We start from the raw sequence: 17,686 nt of genomic DNA, 5'->3' as shown, positions 1-17,686 counted from the left end.
TTCTTCTCCACGTCAGCCACAGAGCAGTGAGCGGCTGCAGCCTTGGCACCGGCCTCCTCGCGGCCTGGCCGGCCTGGGACTTGGGTCCACCTGGCGCCCCCTCACCCCAGCTGGCGCCTCCCGGTTGTCTAGACCGGCCAGGGCCGCCCCGCCCCCGGGCTCAGATCTGCCGCCAGAGCCGGAAGTGGCTCTGGCTCCGGGCGGGCGGGGCTCCGCGTAACCGAGACCGTGCCCGCCGCCGGCTGCGCGGAGAGGCGGGGAGCCCCGGGGAAGGGCGCTGGAACCCCGAAACACCAGCGCTGTGGACTGCAGAATCTCTGCATCTGTCATCTTTCGGACGTGTGCAAATAGGTAGGTTGGTGCAGCAAACCTTCGCGCCTTGTTGCCGGACTTCATTGCATAAAGGGGACCCCCCCACCCGCCAAGTCAAAGCTTTTGAACCAAGAGGTGACCTGTGTCCGTTTCCCCTCCTGTCCCGGGCGCTCTGGGCTTTGGGAGGTGTGTCCGGGCTGAGTACAGAGGATGTGCGTGGGGGCCGCTGGCCACCTCCCCTCCACCCCCGACCCCGCCTGCTCGCTTTGCCCACCGTGTGCCCAGCCAGCACCCCCAGATACGCTGGGAGATGCCTTACCAAGTATGTCCTCCCAAGCAGCCCCTGCTTTCTGCAAGAGAGCCAGATGCTGTTTATGCAACCTCTCCAGAATCTCAGTGTACTGTACTTTTTAAAGTGATTTGATTCAAAGCACTCATTCTTTAATTAAACTTCATTTAGCCGCCATCTGTCTGGGTTCAAAATTGGCTTCGTGTTTTGCAACTCTAAATGAGAATTGTTATTGGATTTGTAAACACATGCACCAAAAAAAAAAATCACAAAACACTTTCAAAAGTAATAAATGAGGAATGTGCAGAAGCATGTTGGGAGCTGCATCTCAGGCGTTCTAATTGCTGGGAAATGTATTCTGGTGGGTACATAATCATTTTATATACAAATCTTTGTATAGAAATCTGGTATCAATGAAAAGATCAAGATTATAGAAAATGCCGGAATTATATCTGACTGAAAACAGTAATAAAGCAATAATCAGAGCAGGGACAAAGAGAGGGTGAGGCCGGAGGGGGGCGGGGAGCAGCTCTCATGCACCTGCTCCCCTGCAGGAAGCCTCCCTCACCTGCCCAGCTGCTTCCCTTCTGCTAAAAAAGGAGGGTGAGAGCCTGAGCTCTACTGGCAGGGGCTTCACAACAATCCTTCTAGATACCTTTTTAAGTAAGGAGTCAAAGCTTTATTAAGGCTCAGCTGCTGACCTCCAAGGTGTAGGGTCTGCTCCCTCCCACCTGGGCCAGGCAGAGAAGGAGAAAGAAAAGATGGAGAGGGATGGTAGCACCTCTCTGAAGCCTCGTGTAGGGGCTCTTCGGGGAAAATGGTATTAAGGATTTTTCCGCGGGGAAACTGAGGCACGAAGACAGTGCAGGAGCAGAGCTGGAGGCTGGTGGTCGCAGGATGGGCAGCTCTTGGTGTCAGAGTCTCTGGTTGATCGAGTTTGGAGGACGCAGAAGTGGGAGGGGGAGTAGAGGTTGACGTGTGTGGATTGAAGCAGGACCCCAACATCCCCAAGACTCTCTCTGAGTGATCTGGCCTCTGCCCCGTGCTCCCCTGATCTCATCTCCCGGGCCGTCTCCCCAGCACTGCCCTTCTGTCACATGGGGTTGGGGGTCCTTCTTTCATTTCCTCAAAGCGGCCTCTCCTTCTTCCCAACTCACGCGGCAGCGCCTTCCTGTTTTACCTCTCACTGAAATGTCCCCTCCACAGAGGCCTCTCCAGACCATCCAGTCTAAAGCAGAAATACCCTCCACCTCATAATTTTTAAATTTCACCTCCTTTAAAAAAAAAACCATGTTGGGGGCCTCCCTGGTGGCGCAGTGGTTGAGAGTCCGCCTGCCGATGCAGGGGATACGGGTTCGTGCCCCGGTCTGGGAGGATCCCATATGCCGCGGAGCGGCTGGGCCCGTGAGCCATGGCTGCTGAGCCTGCGCGTCCGGAGCCTGTGCTCCGCAACGGGAGAGGCCACAACAGTGAGAGGCCCACGTACCACAAAAAAAAAAAAAAAAAAAAAAACCATGTTGGGCTTCCCTGGTGGCACAGTGGTTGAGAGTCCGCCTGCTGATACAGGGCACACGGGTTCGTGCCCCAGTCCGGGAAGATCCCACATGCTGCGGAGCGGCTGGGCCCGTGAGCCATGGCCGCTGAGCCTGTGTGTCAGAGCTTGTGCTCCGCAACGGGAGAGGCCACAACAGTGAGAGGCCCGCGTACCGCAAACAAACAAACAAACAAAAAAAACATGTTATTACTGCACTCATCTCCACAGGGGGGCAGAAAGTGAGCCTTCCCTTAACTCTATTTTTTTTTTTTTTTTTTTGGCTGCACCACTCAGCTTGCAGGATCTTAGTTCCCTGACCAGGGATTGAACCCGAGCCCTCAGCAATGAAAGCACCGAGTCCTAAAACCACTGGACCTCCAGGGAACTCCCTTCCTTTAACTCTAGATCCTCCTTCCTAGTGATTCCAGTAACCTTGACCCCACCCCATCACCCTCCCATCTATGGGGAACCGGGACAGGTGCCTCTGCCTGTTTTCCACCATTAAAGCCTGCTTGCTTGATTTCTGGTCAAACGTTTAGACTCCAGAAGCCCGATGTTTCAACATCAATGTCCCTGAAATGGTCCACCTAAGATGTAGGAAATGGGAGCCAGAATAAACACTAGGTGCTACAAGAGGTACGAAAAACACTCCACCTGGCTTACACTTTTGCAGATAATAGTAAAATAACCACTATATACTGTCTACAATGCCAGAGCCATTAGGTAAGACCTTTTGTGTGCACTGTTAATCCTCACAGCCCTGCAAGGTAAATATTCTTTCTTCCTCTTACAGATGAAGAATTTGAGGTTCAAAAAAGATCAAGGGTTATTATCCAGGGTTACACAACTAGGAAAAATTGAGCACCAAGCCAGGATTCAAAGCTAGGGCTGCCTGACTCAGAGGATTCAGGCCACCAAGTGCTGCCCCAGGGTAAATCCTGCATGCAGCTGCCCCTCCCCGCTCTGGGTACATGGCAAGGGGTGGAAAAGCAGTGAGCAACCTCCAGCTGGGAGGAGTTCTCGTCTTCGTTTCCTCCTTGTTTGAAGAAGAACAGAGGTACATTTAAAAAGAGGGGGGGCTTCCCTGGTGGCGCAGTGGTTAAGAATCCATCTGCCAATGCAGGGGACACGGGTTCGTGCCCTTGTCCGGGAAGATCCCACATGCCGTGGAGCAACTAAGCCCGTGCGCCACAACTACTGAGCCTGCGCTGTAGAGCCCACGAGCCACAATTACTGAAGCCTGTGCGCCTAGAGCCCGGACTCTGCAACAAGAGAAGCCGCCGCAATGAGAAACCCACGCACCGCAACAAAGAGCAGCCCCCGCTCACCACAACTAGAGAAAGCCCACGGGAAGCAACAAAGACCCAACGCAGCCAAAAATAATAATAAATAATAAGTAAATTTATTTTAAAAATAGGAAAAGGGGGAGGGCTTCCCTGGTGGCGCAGTGGTTAAGAATCCGCCTGCCAGTGCAGGGGACACGGGTTTGAGCCCTGGTCCGGGAAGATCCCACATGCCGCAGAGCAACTAAGCCTGTGCACCACAACTACTGAGCCTGCGCTCTACAGCCCACGAGCCACAACTACTGAAGCCTGCGCACCTAGAGCCCGGGCTCTGCAACAAGAGAAGCCACTGCAATGAGAAGCCTGCGCACCGCAACGAAGAGTAGCTCCCGCTCTCCACAACTAGAGAAAGCCCGCGCACAGCAACAAAGACCCAACACAGCCCAAAATAAATAAAATTATTTTTAAAAAAAAGGGGGGAAAAATGGGTTCCAGTTCAAGGCTTGCCCAGAAAAGTTGCTAAGACACTCAGTGCACAGGAAAGGGACATTAACAGGAGGCCCCAGCTGGAAGGACTAGAGAAATACAAACACATACAATCTCACGTATACACACTCACACAGACTCATACACATATGCGCACATACACACACATATTTTTCAAACTGTTAATTAGAGGTGTTGTCACAATCCCCAGTTATAGCAGAGTGCTTGGCTCACAGATGTTGGACTGGCATCTGAGAAAGTGGCACAGAGAGGGGCCATCCTCAGCCACAGCTCTGGACACACCCGGCGCTGCCAGCACACAGCTCTGCTGGCCCCCACTGCCCCAGGAGGAAATCCTCTGGCCTCACTCCGGCATCTGGGGCCCAGCCCCCAACAACTCCTTCTGTACCTCCCAGTGTGCCTTGGGCTCCAGCCAAACCATGTCCTTACTGTTCTCAGAACATTCTAGAGCCTAACATACCTCCACGCCTCTGCCCCAGCTTTCAGCCTGGCTGGCCCTTCCCCTTTCCTTTGCTTCACAAGGGTCTGCCCTGCTCTGTGGTCCAGCAGGAAGGTCCTCTCTTGTGCCACCTCCCCAGGCGGTCCCGGCCCAGCAGGTGCTCTCAGAAAACTCCACACAATGTGCTATTGTCCCCTGAAAAAAAAAGAGCTTATTGAACACACAGCCTGAAACACTAGCTCCTAATATCTCCTAAACATCCCCCAGCAAAAAGAATGTCCTTTTCTTCTCTGTCGCCTTCCAGACGTCCTGCTCTGAAGTCTGAGATACAAGCCTTCCTTGCTCAGGAAATCTGCTGTTCCTCTTGAAGCCTGATTTCTCATTTTTTCATTTTTCCCCCCTACCATGGTGTACATTACATCCCCATGACTTATTTATTTTATAACTGGGAGTTTGTACCTTTGGACCACCTTCACCCATTTCACCCATCCTCCACTCCCTGCCTCTGCCAACTACCAATCTATCTGTATCTGTAAGGATTTTTTATTTTTTTTAATTTATTTTTGGCTGCGTTGGTCTTAGTTACTACGCATGGGCTTTCTCTAGTTGCGGCGAGCGGGGGCTACTCTTCGTTTTGGTGCATGGGCCTCTCTTGTTGCAGAGCACGGGCTCTAGGCGCATGGGCTCAGTAGTTGTGGCTTGCGGGCTCTAGAGCACAGGCTCAGTAGTTGCGGCACACAAGTTTAGTTGCTCCACAGCATGTGGGATCTTCTCGGACCAGGGCTCGAACCCATGTCCCTTGCATTGGCAGGCAGATTCATAACCAGTGCGCCACCAGTGAAGTCCCAGTTTTTTGTTGTTTTATTTGTTATTTTGTTTTTTAGATTCCACATGTAAGTGAAATCATATGATATTTGTCTTTCTCTGATTTACTTCACGTAGTGTAATACCCTCTAAGTCCATCCATGTTGTCACAAATGGCAAGATTTCATTCTTTTTTGTGGCTGAGTGATATTCTATTGTGTGGGTATATATATACCACATCTTCTTTATCCATTCATCCATCCAGGGACACTTAGGTTGCTTCGGTGTCTTGGCTATTGCAAATAATGCTGTAGTGAACACAGAGGTACAGATATCTTTTCAAGGTAGTGCTTTTGTTTCCTTCCAATAAATACCCTAAAGTGGAATTGCTGGATCATATGGTAGTTCTAGTTCTAATTTTTAGGAACCTCCATACTGTTCTCCAGAGTCGCTATGCTAATTTACATTCCCACCAACAGTGCACAAGGGTTATCTTTTCTCCACCTCCTTGCCAGCATTTATTATTTGTTGTCTTTTTGATAACAGCCATTCTAACAGGTGTGAGTTGATATCTCATTGTGGTTTTGATTTCCATTTCCCTGATGATCAGTGATTTTGAGCACCTTTCATGTACCTATTGGCCATCTGTACCTCTTCTTTGGGAAAATGTCTATTGAGATCCTCTGCCCTTTTTTTTTTTTCTGGAGTATAGTTGATTTACAATGTTGTGTTAGTTTCAGGTGTACAGCAAAGTGAATCAGTTATATATATATATATATATATATATATATATATTTTTTTTTTTCAGATTCTTTTCCCATATAGGTTTCCCCTTTGGTAACCATAAGTTTGATTTCGAGATCTGTGAGTCTGTTTCTGTTTTGTAAAAAAGTTCATTTGTATCATTTTTTTGTTAGATTCCACATATAAGTGATATCATATGACATTTGTCTTTCTCTTTCTGACTTACTTCCTCTGCCCATTGTTTGCTTTTTGCTCTTGCGTTGTGTGAGTTCATTATACATCTTGGATATTAACCCCTTATCAGCTATGTGATTTGCTTATATCTTCTCCCATTTGGTAGTCTGTTGAAGCCTCATTTTTGCGGGGCGGGGGGGTCTCTGACCCTTTTTCCTTCTCCAAGAGCTTGCCCTGCTCTGCTGTCAGCCAACCCTGCAGCTGCAGGCTGCTGCTTTTTTTTTTTTTGTCCATGCCACTTGGCTTGCAGGATCTTAGTTCCCCGACCAGGGATCGAGCCCATGCCTGCAGCAACGAAAGTGCAGAGTCCTAACCACTGGACCGCCAGGGAGTACCCCAGGCTGCTTCTGCTCCCTTTGCTTCTGCCTCCTTCCTTCTCTCTCTCTGCTCTGTTACTGCCCCCACCTCCTTTCGGAGGAGGTGTTTCTAGGACTCTGGGAGGCTCACATACTTGCCTCATCACCTGAGGGACTTCCTGCTCTCCAGACCTTAGACATCCTCAGGGCCTAAGCACCTGGTTCCCTGGATCCCAATGAAGAGAATGGTTTGAAGTGAATCTGGAAAAGGGGCAGGGACTGCAGAGGTTGGGGGAGTTACCTGCTGTGTCTTCAGTAGATTTGTGAACCTCTTGAGGTGGCTGTCAGGACCAGGAGGTGAAAGTGACCAGAAAGCATCCTCCTGAAAGGTCATAAGCCCATTGGAGTGACATTTCATTAGCTTATTTAGTGATTAAACAAACACTCATGAAGCGTCTTTGCCAAGACCTCGTGCCTCCTGCCTGTGATGGACAAGAAGTAAGTCAACAGCCGACATGTAACTCCAAGACCAGAGCTGTGAAGGAAATGAACAAGGTGTAGGAACCAAGGCTGGGGTCAGCCAGGAAAGAGATGACGATGAAATTGAGTCTTTAAAGGTCAGGAGGAGTCAGCCAAGCAAAGAGCAGGAGGAAGGCAAACATCTCCAGAGAGAGGGAGCAGGGCATGGGGCCCCTGAGGTGGGGATTGGGGAGGAAGTGGACTTCTTTCTGTGGAGGTGACGAGTGGTGGGTGAAGGGGAGAGAGCCATGGGATGGAGCTGGAGAAGCAAGACTTCATCCGCAGTGTCCTGGCCACTGCCAAAGAGTTTTATTTAGTCATGGGAGCAACACGATCCAATTTATGCTTCTTCATAACTCACTCTGGTTGCTCTGTGGAGAACGTAAAGAACTCCGACAACTCAACAGAAAACACACACAACCCAAGTGAAAAATGGGCAAAAGACTTGAGTGGATATTTCTCCAAAGAAGATGTACAAATGGCCAATCAATTAATGAAAAGATGCTTAACATCATTAGTCATTAGGGAAATGCAAATCAAAACCACGATGAGGGGAACTTCCCTGGTGGTCCAGTGGTTAAGACTCTGTGCTCCCAGTGCAAGGGATACAGGTTCGATCCCTGGTCGGGGAACTAAAATCCCACATGCCGGGCTTCCCTGGTGGCACAGTGGTTGAGAGTCCGCCTGCCGATGCAGGGGACACAGGTTCGTGCCCCGGTCCGGGAAGATCCCACATGCCGCGGAGTGGCTAGGCCCGGGAGCCATGGCTGCTGAGCCTGCGTGTCCGGAGCCTGTGCTCCGCAATGGGAGAGGCCACAGCAGTGAGAGGCCCGCGTACTGCAAAAAAAAAAAAAAAAAAAAAAAAAAATCCCACATGCCACACAGCGTGGCCAAAAATTAAAAAAAAACAAAAAACAAAAAAAAAAACCCACAATGAGGTACCACCTACTAGGATGTCTATGAGAAAAAATAAAACAGAAAATAGCAAGGGTTGGAGAGGATGTGGAGAAACTGGAAACTCCCTGCATTGCTGGTGGGAACGTGAAATGGTGCAGCCTCTGTGGAAAAGCAACTGGCAGTTTTTCAAAAAGTTAAACATGGAATTATATGACCAGTGTGATATTGTGATATGATAAATATATATTTTGGTCTTCACCTGTTTTCCCGGTACCAACTCCAAAAACCGTTGGGATTTCCTAAGTGATAAGAGCAACAGAGGTGTCTTTTGTTATTCATAACAAGCCCTTCAAACACACCTGAGTTTATGTTAATGAGGTGACTTTTGGACCGCCCCTAAGGAAAGAGGCTGGTTGCCAGGTGAATCAGCCTTATAGTTAGAGGGTTGGAACTTTCAGCCCCACCCCCTGAACTCCGAGGAGGGAAAGGGGGCTAGATTCAATTACTCACCAATGGCCAATGATTTAATCAGTCTTGCCTAAGTAATGAAGCCTTCATAAAAATCCCTACGGTACAGGTTCAGAGAGCTTCCAAGTGGATGAACCAGAATGCCTCCGTGTGCCAGGAGGGTGGCGCACCTCAAACTCCATTGGGACAGAAGTCCCTGTGCTCTGGACCCTTCTGGACCTGGCCCTATGTACCTCTTCATCTGGCTGTTTATTCATATCCTTTAACATCCTTTGTAATAAACTGGAAATCTAGTAAGTAAATTGTTAACCTGATTCTGTGAGCCACTCTAGCAAAAGACTGAACCCAAGAAGGGAGTCATGGAAACCTCTAATTTATCACCAGCCCTTCAGAAGCTCAGGTGACAACCTGGACTTAGGATTGGCATCCAAAGTGGGGTCAGTCTTGTGGAATTGAGCCCTTAACCTGTGGGATCTGATGCTATCTCCAGGTAGATAGCATTAAAATTGAGTTAAATTGTAGACCCACTAAGCTGGTGTCTGAAAATTGGTTGGTGTGAGAAAAATCCCACACATTTGGTGACCAGAAATGCAGAATGTTGTAATAGAGGAGAAACACAGGAGTTTTTCATTTTCACCTAGCAATTCCACTCTAAGACGTTACTCTAGGGAATTGAAAGCAGGGACTCAAGTAGGTATTTTTATACCAATGTTCATTGCAACATTATTCACAATAGCCAAAAGGTGGAAACAACCTGAAGTCCACCAACAGATGAACTGATAAGCAAAATGTAGTGTATCCATACGATGGAATATGATTTAGCCACAAAAAGGAATGAAGTTCTGATACCTGCTACAACAGGGATGAACCTTGAAAACATGCTGAGTGAAAGAAGCCACACACAAAAGGGCAAATAGCGTACGGCTCCATTTCTATAAGGTATTTGGACAGGCAAATTCACAGAGACAGAAAGGAGATTCGAGGTTACCAGGGGCTAGGAGGGGAGGGGAAAGAGTGGGGAATGATTATTCTTTCTTTCTTTTTTGTTTTTTGGCTGCGCCACACAGCTTGTGGGATCTTAGTTCCCTGACCAGGGATTGAACCTGGGCCCTCGGCAATGAAAGCACAGAGTCCTACTGCTGGACCTCCAGGGAATTCCCTGGGGAATGATTATTTAATGGGTACAGAGTTTCTGTTTGGGATGATGAAAGCATCCTGGAAATAGTGGTGATGGTTACATATCATTGTGAGTGTACTTAATGACACTGAGTTATGCACCTAAATAGTGAGTGTTATATATTTTTTACCATGATTAAAAACAAAATTTTTTTTTTTTTTTTTTTTGCGTTATGCGGGCCCCTCACTGTTGTGGCCTCTCCCGTTGCAGAGCACAGGCTCCGGACGCGCAGGCTCAGCGGCCATGGCTCACGGGCCCAGCCGCTCCGCGACATGTGGGATCTTCCCGGACCGGGGCACGAACCCGTGTCCCCCGCATCAGCAGGCGTTCTCTCAACCACTGCACCACCAGGGAAGCCCAAAAACAAAAATTTTTTAAGCATTCTGGCTGCTGCGTGGAGGACAGTGGTGGCATCTAGATGACCCCTCTAGTCATCGAAATCAAATTCTCTCCTTCCGTTTTTCCCACCGTCCATCCATGCTGGAAAAAGCATGTAGTATTGACCATACCATCCTCAGCCTGCCATTCAAAGATTCCCTGGTGCACCCAGGTGATCGGAAGCCCCTTGGACACTTATAGGTGGGCATCTGGGAGACCCAAGCTTGTCTTGATCCAACCCAACCCAGCTGGTCCAGGGAAAGCAAGTCCCTCCAGAGCATCTTGAAACTACACCCTGTAGAGAAATTTTGAAGGTAGGGGGACCCCTTCCAGGGCCCGAGAGCGGGCTCTTGTCTAACACTCGGAAATGAATTGTCCAAGGAGACACACGTGCTGACAAAGCAAGAGACTTTATTGGGAAGGGGTGCCCGGGCAGAGAGCAGCAGGGTCAGGGAACCCAGGAGAACCACTCTGCCACGGGGCTCGCAGTCTCGGGTTTTATGGTAACTGGGTTGTCTCTGGCCAATCACTCTGACTCAGGGTCCTTCCTGGTGGCGTGGGCATCACTCAGCCAGGGTGGATTTCAGCGAGAAGGATTCTGGGAGGTTGGTAGGACATATGGACTAGCGTCTCCTCTCTCCGTTTGACCTTTCCCGAATTCTTCTAGTTGGTGGTAGCTTGTTAGTTCCGCATTCCTTACCAGGACCTCCTGTTGCAAGTGGCTACTGTCTTGCCTGGCCAGGGTGGGCGGTTTCTGTCAGTGGTTCCCCTAACAGAGAGAATAGCCCCAGAGGGCTTTTTGCCAATGATGGCAGTGCCAGTGCTGAGTACTCCAAGTGCCATGACAGGCGATGCTTCCCAGAGGCAGTCCCTGCAGATCCCTGAGTGGCCACAGTCACCAGGAAGAGGGCAGGTTTAGGGCCCAGTGGGGGTTGAGCCACTCTCCATCTGGAGGGAGGAGGAAATTCCGTCTTTCTGGATCATGGGGATCCTTTTTTGTGACTGTATCTTGCACATACCAACTGCTGGCCAGTAGCTCAAGGGTCCGGGAATCCCGCTCCTCTCCCAGGCCTGAGTCTGACACACGGAGGGGGTTTCTCAGAACCAGTGTGATGAATGAACGGGTGCTAAGGCCACAGACGCCAGCCTGGGAGCCCAGGGAGGCCCAGCCCCTGCCCAGGGTGACCAACAGGAAGTTGGTGGCTGAGTCAGGATTGGACCCCAGGGGCCCCTCCCAGACTGAGCCTCTCTCTGTCTCAGGCCCCCCCGGGGGGAGGTCCCTCCACCCCCAGACCCTGAGGAGGGGCAGCTGTTGAGTCACACACATGCTCTTTTCACTGTTTTTTTTCTTTTCTTTTCTTTTGTTCTCTTTCTGGGAAATCTGATTTGAACTTTGAAAGCCGAGCCATCTTAGGATCGGGTTGCCAGATTTAGCAAATAAAAATACAGGATGCTCCGTTAAATGTGATTTTCAGATCAACACCAAATAATTCTTTAGTATGTGTATATCCCATGCAATATTTGAGACAGAACTTACACTAAAAGTAATTATTTGGTGTTGATCTGAAATTCAAATTTCTGTATTTTTCTGGCCACCCTCCCCTAGAAGCCAGACTCTGTTATCTGCAGAGAGAAGGCTGCCTTTGAGTGGGGGAGGATGGAGGAAGAAACAGAGCGACCAGACCTGGTTCAGGAAAATGGTGGCCTCCCTCCCCCAGAACCTAGCTGGGCCCCGCCAAGCTGAGCTGCCAATCCTTTCACGGTGCACCTCTGAACAATCCCAGAGGCTCTCTGTTTGCTCCCAGCCTGTCTGCCTTTCTCAGCACAGAAGCAATCCAGACACCTGCTGCAAGATGTCGAGAGATAAATGAGGAAGCTGCTCAGACAGCCGGAGAGGACAGGAAGCTTCTGGCTGCCTCGAGAGAGGAAATTGGAGCAGGGAGGCAGCGCTGGGGGAGGTGGGTCCAGGACAGCAGCACTGTGGCCCTCACCCCGACCCCTTGGTGGCACAGAGTGAGGGCCATGACGGCTCCAGAAAGTGAAGAATCGCTGAAAAGCCCAAGCACAGTCAGCTGCACGGTTTTGTTTGTGATTTGGTCCGGACACCTGGCTCCTGTGTGCCGCAGCCCTGCTCAGCTGCATGTACGGCAGGATCCAGCCCCAAGGCCAGGCCCCCAGAGCAGGCAAGGTAACTGAGCCCTGCTTCTGAAAGCCAGGACCGCTGGGGAGCCTGCGGCCCGTGCTACATGCACAGCCGTGCTAGGCCACAGGTCAGGACCCCTGCCTTGTGTCGTCCGCTGGTCCCGGGCCCCAGCTACCCCTGGCTGCTCCCCCTCTCTGCCAGGCTGCACCTGACCCTGGAGCCTCCTGTCTCCAGGCGGGGTTCTGATGATCTCCTGGGTGCCTGCCTTGTTAGGCTGCCGGTGCTAGGGCCCCACCCTCCACGCCAAGGCCTGCGGAACACTCTGAATCTGGTGGTGTTGGCTCACACTGCAGAGCTCTTCCGAATCTTCCATTTCCTCAGTCTCCCCACGCCTGGCTCCACGACCCTCTCCATAGTACCTGCCCAGTCACTGGGGCCCAGCTTGCCTTGAACCTGAGCTGGCTGAGTGCTAACACGTAATTCCAAGAAGGTTTTGTACCCTTTTTCTTTCTTCCTCTCTCCCTTTTTATTCTGTTGTTTTGTTTTTGTTTTTGTTTGGCCACACCATGCATCATGCAGGATCTTAGTTCCCCAAGCAGGGATTGAACCCGTGCCCCCTGCAGTGGAAGCTCAGAGTCTTAACCACTGGACCACCAGGGAAGTCCCTTCCTCTCTTTTTTTTTTAAATAAGGTTTTGGGACATTATTGTATTTTATCACGAAATTAATGAACATTTCCTGTACCAATGTCAACAACATAGAGTACAAACGGAAACTTCATAATCTCGACTTTGCCTCCAGGCTTATCCGTTGCTATTAACTGTCAATGTTCATGGTGACATGTGTATCCTTCAACATCTTTATGCTAGTATAATTCATCACACACATACATCCACTGGTAATTTTTCTCCCTTTTTTTCCCCTTTAAATGAAAATGGATCCTACGGTAATCAGGAGTGCATGCGGCACCTAAATGGTGGCTTAAGTAAGAAATGGGTTTTGTTAGCTGATGTGGGCTGCTGCCGCCACTCAGGCACACATCTCTTTATGTTTCCCCATCCTGAAAGTGTGACTTTGGTCCCCTGGTCACAAGACGGCTCTGCCTTGCATTCGCTGAGTCCATGTTCCAGGCGGACAGAAGAAGGAAGGCAAACGATAACAGACATATACCAGCTGACTCTGATTAAAAGCATAATAACGTGCTACAAGAAAAACAATAGTTTCCCCAGAGGTTCCTTCCTCTAGATTTCTGCTTATAGATCTCATTAGCCAGAAATATGTCATGTGGTCATGCCTAGCTGCAAGGGAAGCTGAGAAATCAAGATTGATTGATCGACTGATTGATTGATTTTAGAATTTTTGATGTGGACCATTTTTAAAGTCTTTATTGAATTTCTTACAATATTGCTTTTGTTTTATGTTTTGGTTTTTTGGCTGTGAGGATGTGCTATCTTAGCTCCCTGACCAGGGATCAAACCCATACCCCCTGCACTGGAAGGGGTAGTCTTAACCACTGGACCACCAGGGAAGTCCCAAGGTTTATTTTTTAAGCTGGGTACATGGCCTGTGAATAAGGAAGAAGGGGAGTACAGGTATTGGGGAGACACATCCAGCAATGCCTACTATAGATACCATACCAATAACTCAGCAACTCTTTTTCTCCGCACTTGATGTATCATGAATCTTTTCAGATTCCTATCAAAAGATGTACAATAGTCCTACAGAATAATACCACCATAATTTATAATTATACCGACTCATTTTCCAAAACAAAGCCAGTGGCAATAAATGTCCTTGTAGATACATCCTTTACTGCTGATTGCTTCTGTTTCTGAAGTTTAGATTTACCCAAAGTGGCTTACTGCATGAAAGAGGGGCATCTATTACTTTTATCAATTGCTGTGAACCAATTACCCTGACATTTCATAGCTTAAAATAACAAACATTTATTATCTAATACTGATTCTGAGGGTCAGGAATCTAAGAGCAGCTTAGATGGGTGGTTTTGGATCAGAGTTTCCTAGGAAGTTGCACTCAAGCTGCGGGTTGGGCTGCAGTCATCTGAAGGTTCAATTGGGGCAGGAGAATCTGCTCCAAGCTTACTTGCATGGTTGCTGGCAAACCTCAGTTTCTTTTCCTTTTTTTAAATAAATTTTATTTATTTATTTATTTATTTTTGGCTGTGTTGGGTCTTCATTGCTGTGCACAGGCTTTCTCTAGTTGCAGCGAGCGGGGACTACTCTTCGTTGCAGCGTGCAGGCTTCTCATTGCGGTGGCTTCTCTTGTGGCAGAGCACGGGCTCTAGGTGCACAGGCTTCAGTAGCTGTGGCTCGCAGGCTCAGTAGTTGTGGCTCGTGGGCTCTAGAGTGCAGGCTCAGTAGTTGTGGTGCATGGGCTTAGCTGCTCTGCGGCATGTGGGATCTTCCCGGACCAGGGCTCGAACCTGTTTCCCCTGGATTGGCAGGTGGATTCTCAACCACTGTGCCACCAGGGAAACCCAAACTTCAGTTTCTTGATGGTTGTTGGCCAGCAGCTTCAGTTTCCCAGCACATAGGCCTCACCTTAGGACTGCCGACAACGTGGCAGCATGCTTCCCCCAGAAAGAGTGATTCAAGAGAGAAAATGAGCACCAAAGACAGAAGCCACAGGCTTTTTAATCACCTAAGATCATCACTTCTGCCTTCTGCTGCTGATCACACAGAGCACACCTAGTACAACTTAAGAGGATTACACAAGGGTGTGAATACCTGGAGGCAGGGAACTTTGGGGTCCATGTTCCCCCAGTGGCTGGCTACCAACTTATCTGTTTTTTCTCTTGTTGTTTTAGTTGTCATATCTAAGAAACCACTGCCTAATCCAAGGTCACAAAGATTTACCCTCTTCTGAGACTGAGTTTTAAGCTCTTACATTTAGGTTGATGTCCCATTTTGAGTTAATTTTTGTATATGGTGTGAAATAGGCATCTAATTTCATTCTTTTGCATGTATATATAAAACTCTACCAGTCCCATTTGTTGACAGGACAATTTTTTCCCCATTGATTGGTCTTGGCACACTTGTCAAAGATCGATTGACTAGAAGTGAGAGTTTATTTCTGGGCTGTCAATTCTGTCCCACTGATACAGGTATCTATCCTCATGCCAGTACTGCACTCTAGTATAGAAGTTTTGAAATCAGGAAGTAGTGAGTCCTCCAACTTTGTTCTCCTTTTTCAAGATTGTTTTGGCTATTCTGGGTCCTTTATATTTCCATATAAATCTTAGGATCAGCTTCTTAATTTCTGCTCAAAAAAGCTAGTTAGGATTTTGATAGGGATCACTTGGAATCTATAAATCAATTTGGGGAGTATTATCATCTTAATAACATTAAGTCTTCTAATCCATGAACATGAGATGTCTTTACATTAATTGAGGTCTTCCTTAATTTCTTTTTTAAATTAATTAATTAATTTATAAATTTATTTATTTACTCTTGGCTGCGTTGGGTCTTTGTTGCTGTGCACGGGCTTTCTCTAGTTGCGGTGAGTGGGGGCTGGTCTTCATTGTAGCGTGCGGGCTTCTCATTGCGGTGGCTTCTCTTGTTGCAGAGCACGGGCTCTAGGCCTGTGAGCTTCAGTAGCTGTGGTACTCAGGCTCAGTAGTTGTGGCTCGCGGGCTCTAAAGCGCAGACTCAGTAGTTGTGGTGCACAGGCTTACTTGCTCTGCAGCATGTGGGATCTTCCCCCATCCAAGGCTGGACCAGGGCTTGAACCCATGTCCCCTGCATTAGCAAGCAGACTCTTAGCCACTGTGCCACCAGGGAAGTCCCATTCCTTAATTTCTTTAATGATGTTTTATAGTCTTCATTGTACAAATCTTACATTACTTTTTAAAAGTTATTCCTAAATATTGTATTATTTTTGAGTTTGTTATAAGTAGAATTCTTTTTTTTTCACATCTTTATTGGAGTATAAGTGCTTTACAATGTTGTGTTAGTTTCTGCTGTACAACAAAGTGAATCAGCTATATGTATACATATATCCCCATATCCCCTCCCTCCCACCCTCCCTATCCCATCCCTCTAGGTTGTCACAAAGCACCGAGCTGATCTCCTTGTGCTGTGCAGCAGCTCCCCACTAGCCACCCATTTTACATTTGGTAGTGTATATATGTCAGTGCTACTCTCTCACTTCATCCCAGATTCCCCTTCCCCTGCTGTGCCCTCAAGTCCGTTCTCTATGTCTGCGTCTTTATTCCTGCCCTGCCACTAGGTTCATCAGTAACACTTTTTAAAAATTCCATATATGTGTGTTAGCATTATAAGCAGAATTCTTTTCTTAATACCATTTTTGGATTGAAATGCAATTGATGTTTTTTGTATACTGGTCTTGTATCCTACAACCTTGCTAAGTTCATTCATTTGCTCTAATAGTTTGTGTGTGTGTGCGTGTGTGTGTGTGCATGTGTGTGTAATGGCTTCCTTAGGTTTTATATATACATGATCATGTCATCTGCAAGTAGAAGTAATTTAGTTCTTTCATTCTGACCTGGATGCCTTTTATTTCTTCTTCTTGCTTAATTGTCCTGGCTTGAACGTCCAGTACAAAGTTGAACAGCAGGACTTCCCTGGTGGTCCAGTGTGTACGACTCTGCACTCCCAATGCAGGGGGCCTGGTTCGATCCCTGGGCGGGGCATCCCAGATGCATGCCGCAACTAAGAGTTCGCATGCCACAACTAAAGATCCCACATGCCACAACTAAGAAACGGCGCAGCCAAAATAAATTAATTAGTTAATTAGCAAAAAAACAACCAAAGTTGAATAGCAATGGTGAGAATTGCCGTCGTCATCTTGTTCCTGATTTTAGCTCTTTAGTCTCTGACTATTAAGTATGATGTTAGCTGTGGGGGGGTTTGTAGATGTTCTTTATCAGGTTGTGAACCGTAACTTACACTTAAATGGTAATTTTCATATAAAGTCATTGGTACAGTGTTTGGCACAGAGTAAGCCATGAAGAATGTTGGTTATCATTCTCATCATCAGCATCTATTTAACTATCCTCCTACTGTGGGACATTTAGATATTTCCTCTATTTGACCATTATAAATAACCCAGCAATGAACATCTGTGCTGATCCCTGTGCCCTTTAAAAACCAAATAATATTTCACGATATATGTAAATCAAATCATTATGCTGTACACCTTAAACTTATACAGTGCTCTATGTCAATTATATCTCAGTAAAACTGGAGAAAAAATAGTAGCCCCCAAATCTTAAATACTATATCACACTGGCTTCAACTTCACCCAGAAAGGTCAAGAATATGGCAATTCTACCAATCCTCTAACAGTAATATCTTCAAATCTTCTCCGTAACTGTTATGGGTTGAATTGTGTCCTCGCAAAAAAGATATGCTGAAATCTTCATCCCTAGTACCTTAGAATGTGACCTTATTGGGAAATAGGGTCATCACAGAGGTAATTAAGTTAAAATGATGTCATTAGGGTTGGCCCTAATTCAGTATGACTAATGTCCTTATAAAAAGGGGAAATTTGGACACAGAAACAAACAAGCACAGGGGAAGACAATGTGAAGAGACACAGGGAGAATGCCACGTGAAAGCAAAGGAATTCCAAAGACCACTGGTAAACCACAGGAAGCTAGGAGAGAGACCTGTAACAGATGC

This window comes from Hyperoodon ampullatus, assembly GCF_949752795.1.
Source record: "Hyperoodon ampullatus genome assembly, chromosome: 14".
NCBI classification, from domain to species: Eukaryota; Metazoa; Chordata; class Mammalia; order Artiodactyla; family Ziphiidae; genus Hyperoodon; species Hyperoodon ampullatus.
Note: the sequence above shows the minus strand (reverse complement) of the source record.